This window comes from Peromyscus eremicus, chromosome 2 (genome assembly GCF_949786415.1).
Source record: "Peromyscus eremicus chromosome 2, PerEre_H2_v1, whole genome shotgun sequence".
Classification (NCBI taxonomy): domain Eukaryota; kingdom Metazoa; phylum Chordata; class Mammalia; order Rodentia; family Cricetidae; genus Peromyscus; species Peromyscus eremicus.
This window is the reverse complement of record NC_081417.1, coordinates 106,599,549-106,617,659: the sequence shown is the minus strand read 5'-3', so window position 1 is coordinate 106,617,659 and position 18,111 is coordinate 106,599,549. Positions and strand designations below refer to the sequence as shown.

General features: G+C 37.1%; 1 pseudogene; it reads left to right on the top strand.

Annotated features, from left to right (window-relative positions):
- Positions 1–3,557: 3,557 nt before the first annotated feature.
- Positions 3,558–3,700, top strand: LOC131905024 (large ribosomal subunit protein eL39-like; annotated as a pseudogene).
- The last annotated feature ends 14,411 nt before the right edge of the window (positions 3,701–18,111 follow it).

Genomic DNA, 18,111 nt, shown 5'->3' with positions numbered 1-18,111 from the left:
GGTGGTTTGAGTGTGTGTGTGTGTGTGTGTGTGTGTGTGTGTGTGTGTATTTCTCAAAATATTTCTCAGGGTTTATTTTTCTACTTGTTTACTTGATGCTACAAACTACTGGTAAATTAACTGCCTGGTTAATTCATCTAGAGCAGTGGTTCTCAACCTTCCTAATTCTGTGACCACTTAATACAATTCCTTATGTTATGGCAACTCTCAACCATAAAATTATTTTGTGGCTACTTCATAACTGTAATTTTGCTACTGTTATTAATCATAATGTAAATATCTCATATGCAAGATATCTGATATTCGACCTTCAAAAGGATTCATGACTCACAGGTTGAGATCTGCTGATCTAGACAAATGCATGGGGAAAATGTAGTATGCCACATGCCCCAAGTGTAATTTATAATCTGTGCCAGAATCTTGTAGTGTTCTCCATCTCAGTAAACAATAGCCTCTATTATGTTCATGGGGTTCAGACTTCAGTTATGTTAGTACAACCTTCCTTCCTCATCCTGCCCTAATCTCTCAGCTAACGCTCTCTCTGGTAAATCCCTACTTTAAACCTCATCTTTGATACATCTGCTTCTTTCCATCTGCTCTGCTCCCAAATAATCTTCCCTATCAATATCTCTAGCCTGGAGGTAGGAAGCAGCCAAATGGCCACTCTTGTAGCAGTTTAATGAGGAGTTTAACTTGCATTAAAATAAAAAAGCTAGGAGCTCCGTGGTTAAGCACTTTGCATACTTTTTCTCTCTGAGGTAGGCAGGACAAACTCACTTGACCCGTATGAGACGAATAGTTTCTCAAAGTCACAGAATTAATAAACATAGGAGGTAGGACTCAAATTCACTTCTCTCTAGATGCTTTTAACTGCTGTGCTATACTGCCTCTCATGGCAGCATTCAAACTCTAGAAGCTGCTAAAGGATATGATATAGAGAAAGATGCAGTGAGGAGTAAGATAGAGTCATTGATAAACAACTGCATTTGAAAAAAAATCAATAAAGATAACAAAAAGAAAAGAACAACTTTCAGCATTATAGAATCTGAGAGAGGTTTTTCTCCAATGCATAATTGGAGGGATACTGGGTAATGATCCTGAAACTTCTTATCTGTGGCCATGACAGTGAATGTCCCAATGAGAAGGATTTCTGGGGACCTGTAATTGCATTGACAACCTTGCATGGGTAAAAAGATTCCAAGTGAAAGGATACAGGTGTAGTGCTTAAACGCTTTGAAAATAAATTTGTCAACCATATTTCTTTTTCAGGAAATATTCTGGAGAAAGGGAAAGAAAAGTATTATATCTCTGAAATGTGGCAATAAGAAAGGACACAACCAAGAAAAGAGGACCTTTGCATGTTCATGTCAGTGAGAAAAGAACTTGATCTGATGAACTTGTAGCTCATCTTAGCCCAATGTCCAGTTTATGTGTCTGAAAAAAATGAAATTAATGACTCCACATTAGCTATTTTATAATCACAATAAGGAAACAAGAATTATGAAAACTCAGCAACATTATATAAGCATATAAATAGATACCAAAGTTGTTTGTTTTATATCAAAAAAGAAAACTAATATCAGGGTTGTCTACCTTAAAAATTTTCTAAGGTAAACTGGATTTATTTGTACTTAATGAAGAAAATATTTTAAGTTGAATTACTTAAAAAGTTAACAATTCATTTCTTCTCAGTAGATATGATCAGTCTGTAGCTTTTCCAATTATGTTTGAAACACACTTAAACTATAAAAGAATCTGGCTTTCCACATTTCTATGCATAAGAGATAGAATTCCAGTTAATATCTACAATAGTTATAAACATTTAACAAATTAATGACACACAATTTCACTGTAATATTGTTGATTCCAAGAAAAATCATCTCATTAACGAATAGGCACAGATGGTTTTGCATATAATTAATTATAAAAAAATTTCATTTTCTCCAAAGCTAATGGGTCATATCTAACATGTAGGTGTGGCATTGAATGTGTATAACTTTAAAATGAGAGATAGGTTTTACAAAAGAAGTCTCTTTGGAATGTAAATATGGAGTAAAATCTAATTTTCTAAATATTTCATTGATTTGCAAAGCCACAAAACTTTAATTGTTCTCCTTCCAAACAATCCTTTTCAGCTATTCAATCTGTGTTTTGGAGAAGTGGGAGGTAGAGTTGCTGAGTAACTGAAGGCATAATGCCTGCTCTGTGGCAGATATTTTTCAAAACCTATCTTTGCTGTCTCATTGCTATATACCTGTACAATTGATATAATTCTTTTAGGAGAAACATGTTCACTTAAAAAACAATAATAATAATATATAAAATATAATATATGAAAATAAATATACATATATAAAATATAAAAAATAATAAATAATAATAGTAATTTGCTGTGGAATAATCCTTCTGTACACTGTGAATATGCATTGCTGTCATTGGTTAATAAAGAAGCTGACTGGCCAATAGCTGTACAGGATAAAGTTAGGTGGGAGGGCCAAACTGAGAATGATGGGAGGAAGAAGGGTGGAATCTGGAGTCATCAGCCAGATGCAGAGGGAACAGAAGATGAATGTACCACATTAATAAAGGTACTGCAATGTGGCAGAGTGTAAACAAGGAATATGGGTTAACTTAAAATGTAAGAGCTATTTATTAATAAGCCTGAGCTATTGGTCAAGCATTTATAGTTAATATTAAACCTCTGTGTGTTTATTTGGAAGCTGCTGGTGGGACAAAGACTTCCATCTACAGTAATTTTCATCGTATACGGGTTTTTGTTGTTGCTATTGTTGTTGTTTTGTTTTGTTTCCAGACATAGTTTCACCATGTAGCCTTAGCTGGCCTGTAACTGGCTATGTAGACCAGATTGGCTTTTAGCTCATAGACATCAGCCTGCCTCTTGCCTCCTGAGTACTGGGATTAAAGGTGTGCACCATCATGGCTAGCCTTACTTTATACTGTTTTGGAATTTGAATGACTGAATGAATCAGAAGTTCTTAGCAAAATCTCTCAAATAGTAAGATTTATTTACATAGTAGCAATATTTCTCTTTCATTAAGAGTAAAACAGTATAATGTTGGGGAGAGGAATGAAGACTATTGTTAAACATAAGAACTGTGTCCTCTGGAACAATGCCCATGATAAAATTATGTGGATGGTTGGGCAGGAGAAGCTGACCTGCAGTGATGTCACAATCAAGTCCTCAGACCATCCTACAGTGAGCCTTGAACCAGGCTGATTCACAGACTCTTCTCAAATGAAGAGGAGAGAAACAGATATTAATATTTCCAATAGAGTAGGTCACAGCTGACATTGTCCCCTAAAATGGGGGGAGTGACGGCTAGAGTTGTTTTTACTTTTTTAAAGATTTATTTTTATTTTTAAATGTTAATGTTTTTAAAAAACAAATTACCAAATTCACTCTGCATCCCCCATCCCCTATACTCCAGTTCCTTCCCCATCTCCTCACTACTTTTTGCTCCCAAGTTTATGTGCTTTAAAAAAACAAAAAGCACCCTCCTCCATTGTGCAGTGGACTCCTGACTTGGCTTCTCGCCATGTCTTCTCACAAGACTTTCAGAATCAAGCGATTCCTGGCCAAGAAACAAAAGCAAAATCGTCCTATTTCTCAGTGGATTCGGATGAAAACTGGTAACAAAATATGGTACAACACTGGAGGAAAACAAAGCGGGGTCTGTAAGGATTCACACAATGGTAAGACAGAGTTTATACTGAATTGTGGGTCATCAAGCAATCCTACAACAAGGAGTTCAACATTTTAACCTGAAGACTTGGTCGTGTTTTAAGTTGGGGGAGTAGTTTGTCCAGTAATAAAATGTAGAACCTTCCAAAAAAAATTAACACTATGTTCGCTTAGGACTGTCAGTATATGTAAGGGTGTAGAGCCATCTAACAAAAGATAGGTAAACTCTCAAGGGCCACATCCCTGAAGAAAACTGTCTCTTCCAGTTCCAGCAGCCACTAACTGCCAATGTCTTCTCAGGTAAGGGTGGGACTTCACAACACTCTTCCTATCCATGCTTTTTGTCCAGCTTGATCTTGTACAGGTATCTCATATGCAGTCACAGCCACTAGGAGGTCATGTGTGCAACAGTCCCTTATTATGTAGAAAACACTGTGTTGTTACATTCATCTACTACCTCTGGTCCTTATACTCTCTCTGTTCTTTCTTCCATGGTGATTGCAGGGCTTTGGGAGGAGATCGGTATAAATGCCCCATTTAGGAGAAGCATTCCTGAGCTTCTTATTCTCTGCATGTTGACTGTGGGCCTCTGAATTAATAGCTATCTGCTGAAGAATATGAATGTCTGGTGAGGGCTTTGAGGGACAGGCTCATCTATTAGTATGAAGATAGTACTTAGGGGTGCAGTTTAATACTATGTCCACTTAACAGAATAACAGTATTAAGTTCTCCCCTACAGCTTATGACAGACATAGCAAGATCTATCTTGTAAAGTTGGTCTTAAATTTAATCAAAAAGTGGCAGGTTATTTTCCTAAGGTTTGTATCACTGCTGCATCAGTTGGCATATCTTGGCCAGTCATCCAGTCATCATGAGCTTAAGAGCATTCACAGCTGGGAAAGACTGGCGATTATTTTTCTCCCCCCAGAAGTGTGAATCAAAACTTCCAGCATTATGAAAGTTAGCCCATGAGAATGAAACTTATAGCTTGATACCAGCTTGACTTCTCCATATCTTATGACTCAAGTACCCACAATTTAGAATCACCTGGGAAGAGAGTCACAAGAAGGGACTGTCTAGATCAGGTTGGCCTGTCTTGGGGAGATGATCCTGGCTATAGTAACTGACATGGGAAGACCCAGACTGAAAGTAGGCAGCACCATTCCCTGGTTATGAAAGAGTACAGAAAGCTCACTAAGTGCTAAGCATGTGTGCATTCATGTCTCTCTGCCCTTGATTAGAGAGACATTATCGCTGGCTGTTGCAGGGTCCTGCGCTGTACCCTCTCTGCTGTGATGAGCAATACACTAGACTTAGAAGCAGAGATAAATTTGTTTCTCTCCAAAGTTGTTTTTGTTGGAGCATTTTATCACAGCAACAGAAATGAAAGAAGAGCAGATGAGTCTGGTTGCAATGACTCAGTGAAGAGTTATTTTCAGAAAGGATTCATTTGAGACCCATAACCCACTGACATTGCCAACAAACTGGGCATATCTGGGGATCAGTCTAAAGGGGGACCTTAGGGATGTACCATAGCATCTACTCATGTAAGTTACTGGATGGCTTTGCTAGTGAAGAAGACATAGTGGAGCGATGGATTGTATATCAATGGAACTCACATTACATTATAGAAATATGGGAAAAGAGTCCAAAATACATTCTGTTGCTTTAACAGATATTTCCACGTAAGATGGAAGAATTTATAGTAAAGTCTTTTCACAACTAGGGATGGGGAGTCTGTGCCTATATTCAAATGTGTTTATATTCTGAAATGTGAGTTATGTTTATTTCCCAGTAAATTTATTTTCAAAGTTATTATATTCCAACTTCAGCTTAGTGCTGGAAAAATTATCCCAAACTTAGCCTTACTCAAAACTATTTTGATAAAGTTTCATTGTTTTCCCATTACAGATAAAACACAAGTACTTTACCTGCAATGATAAAAGAGAGCATTTTATCCCTAGTTAACAGAAAATCATTTTCTGGTGGAGGAAGGTTACATGTTGGTAGTGGGGAGAGTAGAACTTTAGAGGTGCAGAAATTCTTAACATAGATGCAAATTGAGTGAATTTCAAAATTTCCAAGAGAGATAATCAGACACATGGGAGAATGAGTCAGTTTGCCTCAGTGGCTATTTTGAGAAAGTCTGATTAAACTAACAGTCTCGTTCTTGTACCTGAGTTAATTAGAGTTTCTCACAGAAGTGTAAAAGAACTTTTTAAGGTAGGAGTAGTGTTCAGACAAAATATATATGACTATAGTGTTTAATACTGAGTATACAAGAGAGTGTTGGGCTTGGAAATTGACAGGATAAAAATAGAAACAGTCCTCAGAATATAACCGGTACACTGGTTATCGACACACTTTCCAAGGCCAAATGAAAGACGACACATGAGAAATGGTCTTAGCAGCCACACTAGTGGAAGCCCGTGAACTGTGGACTGGTGGCTGTGGAGCCCCCACGGGACTAGACTAGGCCCTCTGGACACGGAAAACTGTTGTTTGGCTCGTACTTGGGGGGCACCAAGGCAGGTGGATCAGGATCTGTCCCTGGTCTATGGGCAGGCTTCTGGAACCCGGTGCCTGTGGTGTGACGCCTTGCACAGCCTTGGTGCAGTGGAAACGTCCTTGGACCTGCCTAGGCTCAGTGTGCTGGGCTCTGCTGACTCCCCATGGGAGACTTCAATTTGGGGGATGTGGGGATGCGGGATGGCTTGAAAAAGAGGGCTGGGGGGTGGGAGGAGGGGGGATCTGTGGATAGTATGTGGAGTGAGTAGAAAATTTCTTAATAAAGAAAAAAAAAAAGAAATGGTCTTAGTTATTTAAATTCAGAATAATTAATAGTGAACTGCCAAATGTTTTTACCATTTCTCTGGGAAAAAATCTGTAATTGAAACTGAAGCATTGTTAATTGAAAGAAAAGTAAAACCAGGAGAGATTAAAGGAAGCAGCATTGGGCCTCCTTTTGTTTGGCTTTAGTCTAAATAGCTGCAGTTATGCTATATTGGATGTATTAGGGAATCAAATCTAGGAATCATACTTAGAACTCAAATGTTACAAATTCAGGCAATTCAAAGAATGAATGGAATAATAAGTGACTAAACTTCAGATCTAGAAGACAATCCATGTCCAATACCTGTAACATACATAAAAAGATGAAAGAATAGTTGGTCTCAGTGGAACCAGGAACAGAATTACAAAGCACCACATATCAGACCCACTTTACCATCCTCAGAAAAAAATTTAATATCCCTCAACATCTTCAGTTTATGCATAAAATGAACCAAATAACTAACCAGGTAGATTAATAAACATATCTAAAATCAGACATAAAATACATGGCAGAGTCAAGACTAAGACCATTGTGCTGAACCATCAACAGTACTTGTCTTCTTAGGAAATGCTCCATGTAGCCAAGATTCTATTAAAATCAAAGGCAGGACTGAAGAGGTGTCTAAGTGGTTAAGAGTATTTGCAGAGGACCCAGGTTTAGTTCCCAGCACCCACATGTTAACTCACAAACACATCCATAACTCCAGTTCTAGGGGATCCAACTCCCTCTTCTGACCTCTGTGGGTAGGTGGATGCATGTGGTACACATACATACAGGTGGACAAAATATCCATATGCATAAAAGCGAATGAATAAATCGTGTGTGTGTGTGTGTGTGTGTGTGTGTGTGTGTGTGTGTGTTTGAAAAGGGTACCAAAACCTAAAAAGATGCTTTTAGTCTAGCAATTCCTCTTTTAGAAATAAATCTTGAATTATATGTTGATACAAGTTTATAGGGAATCAACACAATGATACTCACTATATACTTCATAATGTGAAGTGCCCAGTAATTGGGAATAGTCTTTATATTTATAAGTGGGGGTATGAATTGTTTTAAATTCCTAAAAGGCTAATACTATGTATGTATAGAGGAATGCATGTGTACCTTTGTGAGTGAGTATGGAAATATTACAAAATATATTATTAAGATCTCTGAACATTGGGATAGGTTAAATATTCAAAAGATCTACATGGTACCAAACAACTGGATTCTGAATTAATCATATGATATTGATAGGTTTCCAAAAAGTGAGGAAAAATTCTAGAGTGAGAAATATCCCAATGAGCTGAAATCTGATCAATGAATTGTAGACATACAATAGAGAGTTGTTATAGTTTGTAACCCCTTTAAGCAGGAAAGCAAACACCAGGTGAAATTGAACCTGTGGCCAGGTGTTGGACGATAAGTTACATGATATAAAGAGATTTTTACAAGCAACGTCAAAACTAAGTGCGAAGCAAACACATTGACAATATCTTTCCAACAACTCAACCCTTGATACAAATAAAAAGCATCATTACAGGAATTTGAGACTTGTAGGGCATAGGGGAGATTGATTATAGCTAGAAGAAAACATTAACTTAGATCAGCTCTTGAACAAAGTGATTCAACCTAGTAAAAAGCAAAAGTCATGTACATTTAAAAGCATTTATATAATTAAAAGCACAATAAATGTGTACAGGTTTCCAGTAAGCAAAACTGTAAGACTCATAAAGAAGGTAGAGGGTAGGAAATACAATGTCAAGAATAAAAGCAGTTAATAGTACCAGATTCAAATATACATGAAGCTTGAAATATCAGAGAAGAAATGTAATAAAACTATGATTAATATTTTAAAGTGGAAAATGTAGGCAATTTGTATGAAAAATGGAAAGAGTCTAGAGATAAATGAAAACTATAAGGGAAAATATCAAATTGAACAGACATAAATAAAAATGACAATGGTCAAGATGAGGACAGTCTTTGAGAGGCTCATCAACAGACCCAAGTTGAGGAAACAATCGAATAAATAAAATCCAATGGAAATTTCAAAAGCTGAATCAAAAAAAATCAAAGAAAGAAGGGAAAAGGAGGGAACATAGGAGACTAAGAGATGTGGTACAGCATTTTAAAATGGTCCAGTGTGGGGGATTTCAATATCAAAAGGGGAAAATGAAAAAAAAAGGGAAGGGAAGAAGACAATGTGAGAAATGGTAACCATAGGAATTCTAAACTTACCGGAATATAGAAACCCCCAGGTTCAAGAAACTTAAAACACAAAGCAAAAATAACTCCCAAGTCACTCTCAAGCTAAACAATATTCAGATTTAAAAAGATCTTATCAAGATGACCAGAAAGATTTGAACAAAGCCAGTGGGGAGGTGGGCAGTGTGTTACAAATTGAGATGGTTGATTTTCATTGTTGGCTTGCCTAGAATTATCACAGAGAAGATGTACTTCCGGGTGTGCTGTGGAGGACATTTCTAGGGAAGTTTAGGCAAGGAGGGAAGACCTACCTGATGGGGGTAGTAGTATTCATTTCTTTGAGTAGATCTACATTTCCCTCTGGTGTCATATTTCTTTTAATTGTAGAACTTCCTTTAACATTTTTTTATGTTTTCTTCTTTAATTTGGTTTGGGTTTTTGAGACAGTATTTCTCTGTGTCGCTCTGGCTGTTCTGGAACCAGCTTTGTAGACCAGGCTGGCCTCAAACTCAGAGATTCACACCTGGCTTCCTTTAATATTTTTTGAAAAGAAGTTGACTAACAATTATTTTTTCAACTTTTATTTGTCTAAAACAGTCTGTATTGTACACAAGATCTTTTCATTGATAATAGATTTCTGGGCTCACATTGTTTTTCATCAGTACTGTAGGTGTTCTTCCATTGACTTCTGTTTGGAACTATTTCTGATTAAAAAAAAAAACTGCTCTACTTTTAAATCTTCATTCATCTGTGTGCATAGTAGTTGCTTTTCTCATCTCTGTGACTAGAGACCTGGAAATAAAATAACATCAATGCAGATAAAGTCCCAGCATGGAGTTGGGAAATGGTTGTGAAGCCCCAGCCCTAGCTGAGGAGCAACAGGCAATGGAAGGTGCCTGTGAGAGGGAGAATCAGTTTTCTCTAAAGGTAGTTCCCCTAGTAAGATAACCCTAAATTTGAGAGGAGTAAGGCGTGAACACTATCACAACTGTATAAAATTCTCAAAAAATTATAAATATATATATATATATATATATATATATATATATATATATATATATATATATAACTCAAAGGAATTAGGCTTTATCTTGACTCACAGCTCAGATTAAAAGAGTGCATGATGATGAGAGTAGCTTATTCTATGGTGTCAACGAGAAAGTGGAGAAAGGGCAACACTAGCAGCCTCTGCGTGGCCACTGCACAAAGCTGTGAAGGTAACGCTGCAAAGGAGACTCCAGAATGTTACAGATGCCAAGACCACGGGATAGCTGACAGAGAAAAATTTCAGGCACTAGTGGAGATGGTCCGGAAGGAGAGGCTGGTTGACAGAGCTGGAGGCAGGGCACTGCCCAAATCCATTGTAACACAAAAGAGGCCACTGTATGCCTACGTGGTGCCTATGACCCTGTAGGGTTGAGTGTTTGGCTTGCTGGGCTTCCGTCTTAGTTCAGTCTAATTATTTTTTGCTGTCTCCACATTTCACCCTTTTGAAATGAGAATGTTAATTCTGTGCCTTTGTATATTAGAAGTATGTTTTTATTTATTTATTAATTTATTTATTGTTGTTTAATTTAACAGGAACCCATAATTTTGAGATAGCCTTAGGTCTTTGAAATTGGGTTTTTGAACAATGTTAGAACTGTTGAGATTTGGAGGACTTTTACAGATTGAATAAGTGCATTTTTTCAATTATGAAATAAACATGAGGCATTTGGGAGCAGAGATTGAATGCTACTCAAATAGAAGTAACTTATCCTTGTTCACCTGACCGGATTTAGAATCACTTGAGAGTATCTTTGGGTATATCTGTGAGGGCTTTTCCAAAGATGTTTAATTAAAACCTATGTTGAATGTGAGCAATACTATCCCATGGGCAGGAGTCTTGAACTGGAAAAAGGAAAGAGAGAGAGAGAGAGAGAGAGAGAGAGAGAGAGAGAGAGAGAGAGAGAGAGAGAGAGGAGAAAAGAGGGAGGAAGCCGGCCCCCAAGCCCCAAGCACTTACTTAGCTCATATTTCTTCATCTGAATCCTCTCAGTTCATGCCCCTACCTAACCTATAAGGGTGGCTCAGGCCCCTACTGCTTGGTCCAAATTTTTCTGGTCCACTCATTTCCCAGTGTGGACAGTTATAGGGTCTCCTAATCTCGACCATGCAGTCCAAATTTACCTAGTGTGGCCAGACCCTGGTGCCAAAAGGTAAAAGTTCCTGGGCCCTAAAGGCCAATGTCTACTTATAAAGATCCCTTACCTTCTGGCCTAACAAGTAGTAAGGAGTCCCCAGGCCATTTCCCACCCCTCCTCACCAGTCTAACTCCATATGTGAAAATCCCAGTCCAAAAGCAGAAACAACTTGAAATCCCAACACAACTGTCTTCTCTAAAACTTACTAATGCACAATAATAGATTCCAATGAGAATGATTGTGAAGTACTTCCAGACAAAGAATTTAAAAGAATTATTATAACTGTGTTCAAACAACTCAAGGAAAATAAAAACAGAGATGAATGTAAAAGGGAAGTCAATATAAGATACAAAACAGAGTTCAGTAAGAAGTCAGAATTATTGAAAAAAAATTAGAAAGTTACGGGACATGAAAAACTCAATAAGCCAAGTAAAAACTTCAGTGAAAAGCCTCAGAAATAGAATGGATGACATGGAAAACAAAGTATCAGGGTTGGAAGACAAGGAGAAAAAATTCAATAATTCAATAATGTCAGTGATTTTTTTGTTTTTTCCTTTTATTGAAAATAGATTCTCTTTTCATACAATATATCCTGATTACAGTTTCCTCTTCCTCCAGTCCTTCAAGTTCTTCCCCTTACCTTTATCCTAACATACTCCCTTTCTGTCTCATTAGAAAAAAACAGGTTTCTAAGAGATAGCAACCAAACTCGACAAAATAAATAATAATATAAAGCAAAACCATCACATCAAGGCTAGATAAGACACCAACAAAAGGAAAAGAGCCTCAAAAGCTCCTAAATCCATGAAAAGAACATAGGAGAGTTTTAAGACACCATGAAAGACTTAACTATTGGATAATGGACATAGAAGAAAAAATACTATACCAATGGAATATATTTTCAGTGAAATCATAGAAAAAAATTCTCCACACCTCAAAAAATAAATACCCATCCAGGTCCTACAGAACTCCAAATAGATATAACCAGAAAAGAAATTCCCCATAACATATTGTTCTCAAAATACTAAAAAACACAGAAGAAAGAAAGGACATTGAGATCTTAAAGAGACAAAGCACAAGTCACTTTAAAAAGCAGATCCATAATAATAATATTATTATTTGACAGAAAGTTTCAAAGCCAGGAGGGTCTGGAAAGATCTACTACAAGTTCTGAAAGATCACAGTTGTCAATCAAGACTATTATACCTATTAAAACTATCTATTAAAATGAAGGGAAAACAAAAACCTTCCAAAATAAACACAAATTAGATGAACTAATGACCAAGTCAGATCTATAGATGATGCTAGATGATGCTAGAAGGAATACTTCAGCATGAAAAGAAGGACAAACACATCTAAGAGGTCACAGGTAATAATTAAACAATACTGAAATAGTCAATCAATAGAAGCCTAAGAAAATGCCATAAAATCAATAAAATGCCAAGAATTAATAACATATATCTTATAATAATGACCATAAATATTAATGATTTCAATCCCTCCATAAAAAGACACAGCCTAGAAAATTAGATCAGAATAAAGGATCCATCTTTATCCTGCTCCCAAGGAACCTCACCATCAACAATAGATACCTCCTTTTAAAAGGGAGAAGAGTGTTGAAGAGGATATTCTACACAAATGCACTAGTAGGAAACAAGTAGGTATAGCTTTTGTACTATCTGACAAAATACACTTCAAACCAAACTAGTCAAGATGGATGAGGAAAGTCAATTCTTGGTCATCAGAAGTATAATACACCAAAAGGATACTAGAAGTCTAAATATTATGCACCAAACACAGGTGCACCAAATTTCATTTCAAAAATGCTATCCAATATAAAACCACAGATTAACCCCAACACAATGACAGAAGGTGTCTCGAATATCCCACTCTCACCAATAGACAAGTCATGTATACAAAAACTAACCAAAAATACCAGAAAATTGAACAAAGCAATATCTAAAATATCTCCTAGGTTTTTAAATATATATTTTTGGATTTGAAAAAAATCTCTACAATCTTGTCCATGGATACAAATAATTTCATTCTTCCATTTCAATCTGTATTCTTCTTATTTCTTTTAATTGTCATATTATTCTGTCTTGGATGTCTGGTGTGATGAATAGGAAAGCAGACATCCCTGACTTGTCATAGGGAGCATTCAGCCCATCATCAGTCATCAGTAACTGTGATAGAGAACCAGTAGGTTTCATATGCATGCTTTTTATAAGACTTCGAAAGCCCCTTTCTATTATTCCTAGTTTGCTTGAAGATTTTTAAAGTTATAAATCAATGTTGAATTTTTCTACACATATTGATGAAGCATTTTTCTTTATTCCATTGATATGGTAATTACATTGATTGTCAGACATTGAGCAAGATTAGCAAACCCTATTTGCTATGATAAAGCCATTTCAGAAAAGGAAATGATAAAATTCAGTTTACTGAGTTTCCATAGGGAATAGAAAATATGACAAAATTGAAAGTAACGCGATCATATAAGTAACATTTCAGGTCCTAATAGAAGGTAGATTGATTACGGTTGTTCTCATTACATCTATATTTACTCCACAAATTCCATGTGTTTTGTCAAACATTTTGTACAATATAAAAGAATGTACCCTTTAATTGAAAAACCAAACAGCAAAGAAGATTCATTATTTAAGCAAAAATAGTTCCTTGATATGAACATAGTATAAATTCAATGTTATGCACATTTTAAGTGTTTAGAATGAACATCAGTACACATATATCTAATCAGTATCTTTTCACTAAAATGTAATATACGGACACATTTTATTTTTAATCACATAATACCTTAGTTTACTCTATGAATTTACAAAGTTTTAATCCTAGAAAAGCATTCTTTTTCCTCCATTTCCTTTCTTTCACGGCATCCATTCTGAGTTTTAACAGATCTAAGCCAGCTTCAATATCATGTACTACTACAGTACTCCTAAAACTTGACAGTCTTCCTCTGAGGTACATATGTGAGTTGCATATGTAATGTTCAATATCTTTATACAACCATCCCAATCCAAAAATTATCATAATTCACTGATCGTGTATATATTTTAAAAGAGCTCAGCTCAGTCAGGGAAAATTCACAGTGGGTCTCCCAGCCCTCCAAGTCTTTGACTGAATATTTCATATACTCTTCAGAATGAGTAGCACAAGTATGAATTGCTTTCTCCTTAATAGTCAAGATGTGATGGCTGAATGTGCACAAGCAATTGACATGCGGCCCTCCCACTTGCTGCTCAGAAGGTTGAAGAGCAGCTGTCACCCCAATACTGGTGTTCAGATCAGGAGCGCAATCAGCCCAGGCAAGGACAGATTCCATTATGCCATCAGCCTTACCCCTAATCCTGCCATCCCACTGAGAAGGGCTGTTAGAGGCAGATCCAGAGAGGGGCCCAGCTGCAAGTTTTTCCTTAGTTTCCTGAGACTTGCCATCAGTGGCAATCCGCCATGAAGTCTCATGGGAAGCACTGGTCCACAGCGTTCATCTACATACATTAAATCAAGCAGTTTTGTTTTTTTAATCACTTTCAATCTTTTCTTCTTCCCTTCTCTACCCTGTTATCCCTAGTGTTACTTATTTATATTTTTTTAAAATCTGTGCATACAGTCCTTACAGATTTTAGCATGGACTAACATTCCTCTGAGTTAAAAATCATTCAATACTTTATTCACGTTTAGGGATAGCAGCTTTGCCAATTAATGTGTTCATTCCAGATTGCATTTAGCTAATGCCTTCCTTTACTTGAGCCTAACAGCTCACTGGATTGCAAAATTATTGCATCAGCTTGACTGTGATGCTTTGTTCGCTTTTTAAAAATAAATCTTTAGGCTCCAGCAGTACTCTGCCTTAAAGTGCTTTGTCATTTTCTAGTGGCTACATGGCCAAAGGAGTTGCGTAGTCTCAAGTTAATCTCTTTGACTCTTCAGAGCTCTGCATACCATACCCATCTCCATTACCTCAGGAATTATTATTGGATTTAACCTTCTGCTCATTGAATTAGTGTCAGCTATCATTCTTGGTGTACATTTGTTAAATTCAATCTTTCCTATAGGGGAATGCCAGGCAGAGCAACGATAAGTGTATTAAATAGTCAGAAAGGGAAGACGACAGAAATTGGGACTTAGAGTCAGTGTGGAGATAACGGGAACTAACTTCATGTTGCTGCTTCGTTTCTTTCAAGGAGGCTACAATCACAGCAGGAAGTATAAGCTTTTATAGTCAGCCTTCCAGAGTGTAAGGAATACTAAGTGAGTCCATACTTTTGCTAAAGTGAAATGGTGGTTTTTGTTGTTGTTGTTGTTGTTGTTTTAGGTTTTGTTTCTTTGTTTCATTTGGTTTAGTTTGGTTTTAGTTTTTTGTCACTGTTAGTGCTAGTGATGGGGAAGCAGCCATATGGAAAATTCTAAAACTTCAGCTCTTCTGTTAATCCTAAAAAAAAAAAAAAAGAGGCACGAGTCTGAACATTTGCCTCCAGCAATGTGCAGCATCTTGGACTGCTGGGTCAGAAATGAGGCAATCGAATCATGTTTAGCCACATGGCTCACAATATGGAGCCACCCTAATCTGCAAAGGTCCATGAGTAGGTTAGAGTGTGTTTGTATTGTGCTTCCCTGGGAAATCTCTGTACCTGATTCAAGGCTACACTGAAAAACAGACACCCAGAACATGTGGCAAAGCATTCCAAGTAAGAGCGGGAAGTGACAGAGGTAAAGCTCAGTAGTCAGGCACTTGCCTGGCATACACATGGCCCTGGGTTCAAATTCCTGTACTGGAAAAGTAATAAAAAAGAATTACAATTTTTTGATTGAAAACAGATTTGTTTTCCTACAATATATTCTAATTAAAGTTTCCCTTCCTCCAACTCCTCCCAGATCCTCCCCATCTCTCCACCTACTCAAATCCATACCCTTTCTTGATTGCTCTCATTAGAAAACAAGCAGACATCTAAAAGAAATTGTTTTAATTCTTTTTACCACTTTTGCTATTGGGTTACTCTACACAAACTGATGATAAGGCCCTATTGCTAAAGACAACACATACATAACTCATTGAACGTGGAGAAGTATTTTGTGCCTAACTAGAACCTTCACCCCTACTGACTAGTATTCATGTACTACCAGAGGAGAAAGGTAACCACCAACCCAGCTAAAGGATCTACAATACTAACCTGCCTGCAAGATGCACTGTTGCAATAGTAGTTCAAACACTGCGGTAGCAACCAAGCACTATTTGATTACATTTAAGACCCACACCATGAGATGGAACCCATGTCCAACACTTATCAAGTAAGCCAAGAACCTGTGACTATAAGACATGGACCTCAGAGAAAACCACATACTACTACATTCTATTGTTCTGTGAAAGGACATAGCAATAAAATGACTCCTAATGGCATTCTGCAGTGCTCATAGATCAGCACCTTTCTCAGACATCATCAGAGAAGCTTCCTCTTGCATTAGCTGGAAACAAATACAGAGAGCCATAACTGGACAATGTGCAGAGTGAGAGACTTTGGAACACTGAGTCCTAAATAGGATGTAGGGCTCAGGGAACTCTGCAGATGAGGAGGAAGAAAGATTGTAAGAGCCGGAGGTGCTGGATAACACAAAGAAAATCAAGCCTTCTAAACACAACAGGACTAGTGCACATATGAACTCTCAGAATTATTTTTTTTAATTGCAAGCACAGATGAAAAACCAAAGCCTTCATGATTAACCATCAGAATCAAGAACCATTCTATTCAAAATCAATTCAAAAAGCCAAATAAAATTTAATGGGAAAAAAATCCGAACTAAAAGACCTGTCAAGAATATCCCATTCAGTCTACCAACTCCTCCAAAAATTGAGAGCTTATTGATAATAGAAACTTCCAGAAAAATCCACAAACCCCAAATGCAAGCTAAAATTCCAACTTGCCAAAAATCCAAAAACATGATCCTGCATGTCTAGTAAAAGGAATCTAGAAGCAAGGCACATATACAATGAGAATAAGTGAAATTTAAAGTAGGCTGATTTCACTGCATTTCCCTTTATGCTTGGTTTTCTAAAGAATTAGTTCCTCAGGGCAAAACAATGTATTTTAGCTTCAAGAAAAGAGAGTTTGGCATCCTAACATGATGTTTCTTTAACAGTTCTTCCAGTATTCCTGAATACAGCAAAACAGCCTTGGAGGACAAAAACCCTGGGAAGATGTCTCTAATCACATAGAAATGCAAAACCACATTGGTCATCTACAAAAAAAAAAAAAAAAAAAAAAAAAAAAAAAAAAAAAAAAAAACAGGACCAGAGCAAAAAAGAAGAGATTGAATGACACAGAGGGGAAAGTAGGGGACCCTGGGATTCTTGAGACTTTCCCAGCCCAAGTAAGCACCAGTCTGGCTAGAGTCTGCTGAAAATCAATGGCCACCAAAGCCTCCTAGAGCCAGTGACATCCAGGTTATTTGTTCCATGATTGCAGAAAGATTTCCTGGATAGCAGCAGGAGGGTGTATTTTCAGGAAGTTTATTATAGGGCAGGAGCTTATGAAATTAAAAGCCAGCAGAACTTCCGTTTAGCAAGAGCAGGGGGGACATTGATCTGCTAATATAGAGGCTTTTTATAGTAGTTTTTATAGTATTTATGGTAGAAACAGGGTTGAGGCATGGGGAGGGGTGGTGCCTAGTCTAGTTAGCATCTGTGAGATGTCTGTACCTCTCTCCATACAGGTATGTGAACTGGAGTCCTGGTCTTGCCCTTACTTACAGCTTCCAGGAAAGCTGTGCTAAGATAATAAAAAACCAAAACACAAATCAGTGTCCCCCAAGCATGTATATTTCTGACCAGGACAGAACTAAGGACACTTCTAGCTTCTGGGCAAGAACAAGAGTCAAGGTGCTTGTCCTTAAACTGTCTGACAGGGTTTTATTACCTATTCTCATGAATGAGAAGAGTCAGTGTTATGTGGACAGGCTAAAGGCAGCGCAAGAAAATGTCATTCTGTTCACACCATTGTGATTTAAACAAAAAAAAAATAGCATTTTGATGACTTATTTTCATTAAGGGAAGGTGACTAGGGAAGTTTAGACATCAGCAATATTATAAACTTTGTAAATGTTTTCAGTGTTTGTTGCTGCTGTTATTGTTGTTTCTCTTGTCTTTTCTAGTAACTCATGACTGTAGGAATGAGTAGTCTATGGGGCTGAAG